The sequence below is a fragment of the Chiloscyllium plagiosum genome, chromosome 35 (genome assembly GCF_004010195.1).
Source record: "Chiloscyllium plagiosum isolate BGI_BamShark_2017 chromosome 35, ASM401019v2, whole genome shotgun sequence".
NCBI classification, from domain to species: Eukaryota; Metazoa; Chordata; class Chondrichthyes; order Orectolobiformes; family Hemiscylliidae; genus Chiloscyllium; species Chiloscyllium plagiosum.
In genome coordinates this window covers 6,785,076-6,794,900 of record NC_057744.1, presented here as the reverse complement: position 1 = coordinate 6,794,900, position 9,825 = coordinate 6,785,076, and the positions used below count along the sequence as shown (strand labels likewise).

General features: G+C 43.9%; 1 protein-coding gene across 3 annotated transcripts in view; it reads right to left on the bottom strand.

Annotated features, from left to right (window-relative positions):
- abcg4a (ATP-binding cassette, sub-family G (WHITE), member 4a) overlaps nucleotides 1-9,825 on the bottom strand; it is a 144,014-nt gene that overhangs the window by 23,039 nt on the left and 111,150 nt on the right. The gene's annotated exons all lie outside the window — the stretch shown is intronic.

Sequence of the window (9,825 nt, the reverse complement as noted above, 5' to 3'; positions counted from 1 at the left end):
TCTCCTGTTCCCTGGATGCTGCCTGACCTGCTGTGCTGTTCCAGCAATAAAGTTTCAACTTGGGGATTTTCACATCTTCTACCCCAAGAGGACTGTGGAGGCTCAGTTATTGAACACGTTCACGTTTGCGGTCAGTGCATTTTTTGGTACTACAGGAATTCAGGGTGGGGAAGGTTCAGTAGATTAATTTGTGGGATGTTGCAGCAAAGTTGAATATCCATGCAATCTACTCCTTATATTTTGAAGTCAATTGTTTTATAATGTACGTGGAGAAAGTGAGGTCTGCAGATGCTGGAGATCAGAGCTGGAAATGTGTTGCTGGAAAAGCGCAGCAGGTCAGGCAGCATCCAGGGAACAGGAGAATCGACGTTTCGGGCATAAGCCCTTCTTCAGGCCATTCCTGAAGAAGGGCTTATGCCCGAAACGTCGATTCTCCTGTTCCCTGGATGCTGCCTGACCTGCTGCGCTTTTCCAGCAACACATTTCCAGCTTATAATGTACGTGGTTTTGTGCTGCCTGGGATCTTTCCAGTTAGGCTTCTGTTTGAATTTTTCAAAATCCCTTCACAGCCAAAAGACAGAGGGAAGCTCCCATCAGTGTCAACTTTACTTGAGTAGGGTGGTTTTGGGGGGGGTGATGTTGCATGGCAGGCTTGTGGTACATAATTGCTGATGATTCCAGTGTTTGGAAAAAAAATTTGCATCTAGTCCATACTCTAAGGAAAAGGGGAAGACTTTAATTTTGTAAAGAAAACACTTAAGGAATAAAAGAGAGGGGGTTAAAAACTCAACACTGATGAACACTTTCGAGAATATGCTGCTCTGGCCCAAAACATCGATTCTCCTGCTCCTCGGAAGCTGCCTGACCTTCTGGGTTTTTCTAGCACCAAACTCTCGACTCTGATCTCCAGCATCTGCAGACCTCACTTTCTCCTACTGATGATTTGGAGATGCTGGTGTTGGACTGGGCTGTACAAAGTTAAAAATCACACAACACCAGGTTATAGTCCAACAGGTTTAACTGGAAGGACTAGCTTTCGGAGCGCTGCTCCTTCATCAGGTGGTTGTGACCTGGTGAAACCACCTGATGAAGGAGCGGCGCTCCGAAGGCTAGTGTGCTTCCAAGTAAACTTGTTGGAGTATAACCTGGTATTGTGTGATTTTTTAATCTCCTACTGATGAACACTTCATGACCTGCAATGCCATCATAGGACAGGAGGTGGCAGTCAACACAACAGTGTACACCTGAGATGGTTGCATCATTGTCCCTTTGTTGATTTTAATTGTGATTTGCTTGTAGCTGATAATAATCAAACCTGAGGTCCTACTGATAGGATATGAATAAATTTGCAAAGATTGATCCTGCTGCACTTTTCCTTGTTGCTTTTTGTTCTTTTGTCATTTTTCAGCGCTGTCACCTCATCCATAGTCAGAACTCAGTAAGGTGGAGAAGATTCAGATGAGATTCACCAGGGTATTGCCGGGAATAGGGGGTTTGAGTTATAATGAGGGACTGGATAGGCTGGCACCTTTTTCCCTGGAGCGTTGGAGGTCAAGGAGTTACCTCATAGAGGTTTATAAAATAATCGGGGCATGTACTGAGTGAATGGCAGGCGTGTTTAACCAGGATGGGGTATTTCAAGACTATGAGGCATATTTTTAAGGTGAGAGGAGAAACATTTAAAAAAGACATGGGGGAAATTATTTTTGAACAGAGTGTCATTGATGTGTGGAATGAACTTCCTGAGGAAGTGGCATATGTGGGTACAATGTTTAAAAGACACTGAGATAAGTCCATGATTAGGAAAGGTTTAGAGGGATATGGGCCAAGTGCAGGCAGGTGGGACTCATTTAGTTTGGGATTACGGTCAGCATGAATTAGTCGGACTAACGGATCTGTTTCTGTGCTGTTTGAGTCCATGACTCTATCTCAAAATGCAAAGAGCAAACAAATTGTCTGGGTTAAACTGTTACCCAATCTATAAATAATCAGTGAAAATAGAGTCATAGGGATGTACAGCATGGAAACAGACGCTTCAGTCCAACTTGTTCATGCCAACTAGATATCCTAAATTAATCTAGTTCCATTTGCCAGCACTTGACCCATATCCCTCTAAACTCTTCCGATTCATCTACCCATCCAGCTGCCTTTTAAATACTGCATTTGTACCAGCCTCCACCACTTCCTCTGGCAGCTCATTCCACAAACACGCACCACCCTCTGTGTGAAAACGTTGCCCCTTAGGTCCCTTTTAAATATTTCCCCTCTCACCCTAAACCTATGCCCTCTAGTTCTGGACTCTCCCACCCCAGGGAAAAGACCTTGTCTATTCACTCTATCCATGCCCCTCATGATTTTATAAACCTCTATAAGGTCACTGCACAGCCTCTGATGCTCCAGGGAACATATAGGTAGATTTCCTCACTGTGCCCTAATACTGTTATCAGTCTAGAAACTGACATGACAACATAAGGAATTGACTTTGCTAATCTTTTACAAAGTAGAAAATTCAGCATTCAAACATTAATTTTTTTTTCTATCTGTTTTGTCATGATGAAAATATAAACCAATCACGATGAACTCAGGCTGAGTTTAAACGTCAAAACTGTTAATCTATCTAAACCCAGAGCGAGCTGAGTGTCAAGTCACATGATGAGAGAATCCCCTACACACACACACCTGTTGCTCCTGCTGTCATCAGGCAGGTCATGGTCAATCTGTGTGTGGGTTGGAAAGTAAATCAAGCTGGGAGTGTTTGATGGTGACAATGTTGAGAAAGCTTTACTGCACCTGTCCTGGGGGTGTTGCTTGGGGATGGTGTAGAGGTAGCTTTACTTTATATTTAACTCCATTCTGTCCCTGTCCTGGGAGTATTCGATGGGGACAGTATCAAGGGAACTGTACTCTGTATTTAACAGTATTACCTGTACCTGTCCTGAGTGTGTTTGGTGGAGACTTTGTTGAGGGAGCTTTACTCTGTATGTATCTCCCGTACGTACCTGCCCAGGGTGTGTTTGATGGGAGAGTGTACAGGCAGTTTTACTTTCAGCTTAAGAGATCAGAGAGAGCTTTACTTCTGGTTTAAAAAGAATTGAGTCAGCTTTACTCTGTATCTAACACCGTGCTGTCCCTATCCTGGGAGAATTTGATGAGAATCTGTGTTGGAGGGAGCTTTAACCTCAGTTCAAAAAAGTAGAGGTGGCTTTGTTTTCCACTTACTTTTAGTTTAAAGGGGTTGTGGCTGCTCTGTTCTACGTGTTGTTTCTGTCCCGGGGTGCGTTTGATGGGATGGTGCTGATGAAACTTAATTTTCAATTTAAAAGAGTAGAGGCAGCTTTACTCTGTATCAAACCCTGTGTTATACCTGTGCTGGGAGTGTTTGATGGGGACAGTGCACAGGACACATTACTTTCAGTTTATAAGAGTAGATGGAGCTTTACTCTGCATTGAACCCTGTGCCATATCTGCACTGAGAGAGTCTGATGGGATATTAAGTCCTGAAAGGGAAGGCAGCTCCAAGCAGTAATCTTCAATATTCTGTGGAACAGAAATTCTTTCTTCCTCTCCTCTTCGATAAATATCAGATATAATAACACCAGGCAGAAAAACATTGGAGGTATTAGACTATCTTTGTAAAAGACCAATATCTGCCTGGTGCACTCTGTGCTAAATTGCATACCACAGTGAGAATTAGGACAATTGGTCTCTCGTAATAAGTCCACAACAGACCCAAAACCTTAGGAACAAATGTCCCTCCAATAATCATCTCAAATTCTTCAGAAACTGTCCCAATTATTTTACCTTAAGAAGTTTGTGTGATTTTAAAAAAAAAAAATGCAGATTCCATTTCTTTGATGGGGAAACATGCAAAGGAAGTGGCCAGATAAAACACCAGCAATTGCTGAGTTAAAAGGTCTTTTTTTTTGCTCACGTTTTGCAGAGACAGATAAGTGTCATTGTGGATGTTTGATGGTTGTATGGTTAGGGTATGGTGTTAACTCTGTGCCAGAACGAGGCAGGATGCTGTATGGAAGGAAATTGTGGTGTTCTTTATGGAGCGATAGACGAGGGGGTTTCATACCACAAAACGATGCTTACACTGCCATTCTGTCATGTTTCTCAGAACCAGCTCAAATCACTCCGCAGACAATAGAGCGCTCCAAGGTGGTGCTCGTGTTGACAAATGCAGCAACCAGTTTGCACACAGCAAGATCCCATAACAGAATGGAGACACAGTTGAGGGGATCTTGTGGCACAGAGCTGAGATGTCACCTTTTTTGATAGAACCGTAAGTTATCTTGAGAACGTGACTAAAAGAAGTTCTGGAATTTACTTGTTAATGAATTGAAACCTGCAACCCATTCTAAAAGATGAAAGACTTAACACGTGGATTAGGTTTGTTCAATATATCGTTTTAATTGCATGACACTGTGATCTTTTGCTAGAAATTTTGTGTCTTATGGTCCTCCCGCACTAGTTACCTGACGAAGGAGCAGCGCTCCGAAAGTTAGTACTTCCAAATAATCCTGTTGGACTATAGCCTGGTGTTTTGTGATTTTTAACTTTGTCTACCCCAGTCCAACACTGGCACCTCCACATCATATCTGAGAAAGGATTTACTTGTCACAGCGGGAGTGCCGCAGAAGTTCACTGGGTTGATAATGAGATGGCAGACTGTCTGACAAAGAGGGATTAGTTCAACTGGTCCTGCATTAACTAGAGTTTAGAAAGATGAGATGGGATTTCATGGAAACGTTTTAGGGTGAGACAGACAAGATGTAGGGAGGATGTTCCCCCCAGTTGAGGAGTCACATCCTGAGATGACACAAAGTAGCAGTGAGTGGGTGTCACAGTCTCAGGATATATGGCAGGCCATTTAGAACTGAGGTGAGGAAAGATTTCTTCACTCAAAGGATAGAGAAGCTGTGGAATTTTCTATTACAGGAGTCTGTGGGAGCTAAATCACTGAATGTGTTCGGGGAGACTAACAAATCTTTAGTTAATAATGGAGTAAGAGAAAGCAGGAATATAGCAGTGGATCAGCCATGAACATGGTGGACCAGGCTCGAAGGGCCGAATGGACTACTCCTGCTCCTAGCTTTATGTTCCTAAATGATTGGCCCACTCATCACTACTTTGTGTCTTCTCAGGATGTGACTATCATTAGCAAAGGCCAGCCATTATTGGCCATCCCATAATTAAATGTCATGAAAGGTGACGGTGAACCTTCCTCTAAGAATCCTCCATTCCACGTGTTATGTTCCTTTAGAGGGCAGTTAGGAGTCAACCTCACTGGAATGGGACTGGAGTTACATACGGATTAGAATAAATAAGATCTCATAAGAACTTAAGAACTAGAATCCTACAGTGTGGAAACAGGTCAGTTTGCCCAACAAGTCCACACCGACCCTCTGAAGAGTAACCCACCCAGACCCATTCTCCTACTCTATTAGAATCATAGAACATAATCCCTACAGTGTGTAAAACAGGCCCTTCTGCCCAACAAGTCCACACCGACCCTCTGAAGAGTAACCCACCCTGACCCATTCTCCTACCCTATTACTCTATATTTACCCCTGACTAATGCAGCTAACCGACACATTCCCGAACACTATGGGCAATTTAGCATGGACAATTCACCTAACCCGCACATCTTTGAATTGTAGGAGGAAACCGGGGCACCCGGAGCACACCCACACAGACACGGGGAGAATGTGCAAACTCCACACAGACAGTCACCCAAGGATGGAATTGAACCCGGGTCCCTAGTGCTGTGAGGCAGTAGTGCTAACCACTGAGCCACCCCAAATAGGAGCAGAAACTTTGCCCATCGAACCTGCTCCACCATTCAATAAGATCATGGCTGAGCTTTTCATGGATTGAGCTGTTCCTGCACTTACCTGCTTGCTTACCATAACTCTTCATTCCCTTGCTGTTCAAAAATCTATCTTTGCCTTAAAAATATTCGATGAGGTAGTCTCAATTGCTTCAGTGGGGAAGAAATTCCACAGATTTACAATCGTTTGAGTGAAGAAGTTCCTCTTCAACTCAGTCTTAAATCTGCTAATTCCTCATTTTGAGGCTATGCCCCTAGTTATAGTTTCACCCATCAGTGAAAACAATCTCCCTGCTTCTATCTTATCCCTTCCCTTCATAATTTTATAGGTTTCTATAAGATCCCTCCTCACTCTTCTAAATCCCAATGAGTATAGTCCCAGTCTACTCAATCTCTCCTCGTTAGCCAAAGCCTCTCAGCTCCTAGTGAACCTCCTCTGCAACCCCTCCAGTGCCAGTACATCCTTTCTCAAGTAAGGAGACCAAAACTGCACGCAGTACTCCCTTTCTGAATTCGTGAACCAGTTGATTTGTTTGACAATCAACAGCATTGCATTTTATTAGCTAATTCGTCTGTTGTGGAATCACTTTACTAGTTCCACCCTCTGATTTATGGATTTTCAAAACTGAATTTGAATTGTCATTGTGCACAAACTAACACTTTTGGAAACTCCATCTCACAATCACACACCTCTCTAAAATTAAAGAATTAATTTTAATCTTAATGTTGATGAATGAAGGTTTCTTGCTGATATACCATGGCCTAATGTAACACCAAGGCAAAATAATGTGTGCCAGGTCTAAAATTCACTGCCTGTGAAAACAGATCATTACAAGCAGTGTAGGGAGGGGGGCACCCACTATCAGAACATGACAAACTGGATTCAAGGGGTGTCTGAGGCAGGGTGCCACTGAAACAACAAGATTCCTGCTCATCATCTTGTCACTCTTGCTGGTGAGTGCACACATACAGGCAACAAATGAGGGCAGGCCGTGATGCCTTCCATTGTTGAACTGCCAACTACTATTTATCATCGAGGTTGAAACATGAGAAATGGACAACTGAAAGTGCACCCTGACGTGAGTCAGCACCTTCAGCCAGGGAGAGAAGTGAAAAAATAAATTCTCAATCGTAGGCAAAGCTCACATTATTTAGTACAGGTTGCTGCATGCACCCAACTTTATAAATCCTTGCCTTGCATGGTCTGGATTAATCTATTTGAGCCCACAATACTGCCAAATCGAGAAAAGTATCAAAGTCCTGCTAAAGTAAATTATAAATATGACTAAATACACGTAACCAAGAATTACGTGCAGTCATTTTGTCAGCAAGGCAAAGGGTTTGTTTTATTTTTGATTGAAGAGACTGGAACTTTTCAGGGACTCAGCTCCACTTACCCACCCGCTCACCATAACTATTCATTCCTTCATTGGTCAAAAATCTATCTTCACCTTAAAAGCAGTCAATGACGTAGCATCAACTGCGGCACGGGGCAGTCAACTCCACAGACCCACAAGCCTTTGGGTGAAGAAGGATAGAGAATGTGGAGGCAATGGTAGGGTAAAGGTCTTCAAAGATACGAAAGGGCTTAAGGGGATGGATGTGCAAGAGACATTTTCGCTTGTAGTGAATACCAGAACTAGGACCTGCATGTTTAATATGTAAATAAATAGATCCAATCAGGAATTGAACACAAACTTCGTCACCCAGGGCAGGTTGCAATGCGGAACTCGTTACCACAGATGGCGGTCAAGGTAAGTAACAGATATATTTAAGGGGACACTGAATAAATATACAAGGGAGAGAGGAATAGAGGGTTGTGCCAAAATGGGTGAGATAACATTGTAAGATGAAAGTGGGTGGGAGGAGAGCTGTGTGTACAAAACACTACTGGCATCGACTGATGGGTTCAATGGCCTTTGCAATGCGGGGACTCTCAGATGAATTCCAGGAGATGAGCCAGCCACAGATGAGTCAATGTAAATGGCTGAGTCGGCCAGGAGATGAAAGGAGTAAACAATCTCCAGGAAGTGAGGGCTGCCTGCTGGCATCCAGCAGCTGAGATAGGTGGCAGCCATTTTGGGAGCTGTTGCAGTTTTGCCAAATTAGGGCAGGCAGCTCCTCGGAAGGCTATGGAGGTGGACAGCAGCCTTCCCTCAATGTGAGATCAGACCAGCAGTCAGCCATCGGTGTTGACACAGGTCTATTTCCAAGACAACAGCAGTGAGACTTAATTGGGTTTGACACCGAGGCTGAGAGCTGTGCACACAACTGAGATTGGGCTGGCCGGAAACAAAACAGAACGGTGAATGAGATGCAGGAAGAGATAGAAACAAGATAACGGTGGAGTAGGCTTCTAAGCTGGAGCTCATCTGCTCTGTCCTTTTTCTTCTTCTTCTTCTTCGTCTACCTTCTTTCCCTTTATCTCTGTAATTACCTCCAAACCTCCGACCCATTCAGTGTCGGAGAGTGGAATTTGCACAGACTCGAGGGACTCCTGGCCTAAAAGTGATGCCCAGCGCATACTCTGTGCTTTAGAACTTTAGGATTGTAATGCTGAACTTTTACCTTTATTTCTTTATTTTTTCTGATTTATACTAAAGATTCAGTCCCTCGATACCTCCATACCTAACATGGCATCGGAAATGGTGACTGTAAACCTTTTGCTACACTCATGTATCCCTGTATTTGAGTACCTGTGACAATGAAACCTAATTCTGTTTCTAAAAAGGCTGCTATATTAAGGCTTTGCCTATTCCCTCCTGCCTAACAGTCCTGCACACATTCAAAACTGCTCCTGAGGAGTTAGGGTTCTAAGGTGATCTCTGAAGCCATGAATTTTAAAGCTTCATCCACACTGAGTCCCAACACCATGAAGCCCCTGCCCCTGTTTCTGTGTTCAAGGGTCTGCACACTGTTTGGGAGCAAGCTGTATGCTCAATGGGCACTTTCTGGTATGATTCACTCCCTCCACCAACACCTACAGTTGTGTGGACCACCAACAGGGTACATTGGGTTGACTCACTAAGATTCCTCTGCCAGCGCCTTCCACTGACCTCCAGCACTCAGGAGAACAAAGGCTGCAGACACCTTACCAAATCAAAGCTCCCCCTCCAAACAACACATCAGCCTGACTTGGAATCATATCACTGTTTCTTCCAGTGTTGCTGAGTCAATATCCCAGAGTTCAAGCGATGGGAAGTATTGAGGAGGTGAAGCTTTTAATTCTCCTAGAGACTATGGACTGATTTGTGGGATCAGGGAAGATAGGACTGTAGTGGTTCAAGAAGGCAGCTCACCACCAACACTCATGACATCAACCATGAGTATATTAAATGACAGAGCAGGTTCGAGGGGCTGAATTGCCTGCGTCTGCCTCTAGTTATATTCTTATGTTCTCAGAGGCAACTGGGAAAGAGCAATAAACCAGCGATTCCCATATTCCATGAACAAATTAACGCAAACTCAGTTTACCTATGACTACTGACCAGGAAAGATTAAGAAGGCTGTGAGAGTGAAGTACGAGGATCATCACTTCAATCTTGGGGAGGGGGCTGGTCAGGACCACACACATCCAATTAGCCGAAAGAATTAAAGTGTAATGATTCATGATGTTATTTAGAACATGGGGATCTACATGCTTCACAGATTAGAATCTGGCTTCTGCTGCAGCAGATAGAGTCATAGAGCACAGAAACAGACCCTTCAGTCCAACCCGTCCATGCCGACCAGATATCCCAACCCAATCTAGTCCCACCTGCCAGCACCCGACCCATATCCCTCCAAACCCTTTTTATTCATATACCCATCCAGATGCCTCTTAAATGTTGCAATTGTACCAGCTTCCACCACTTCATCTGGCATCTCATTCCATACACACACCACCCTCTGCGTGAAAAAGTTGCCCCTTAGGTCTCTTTTATATCTTTCCCCTCTCACCCTAAACCTATGCCCTCTAGTTCTGGACTCCCCCACCCCAGGGAAAAGAC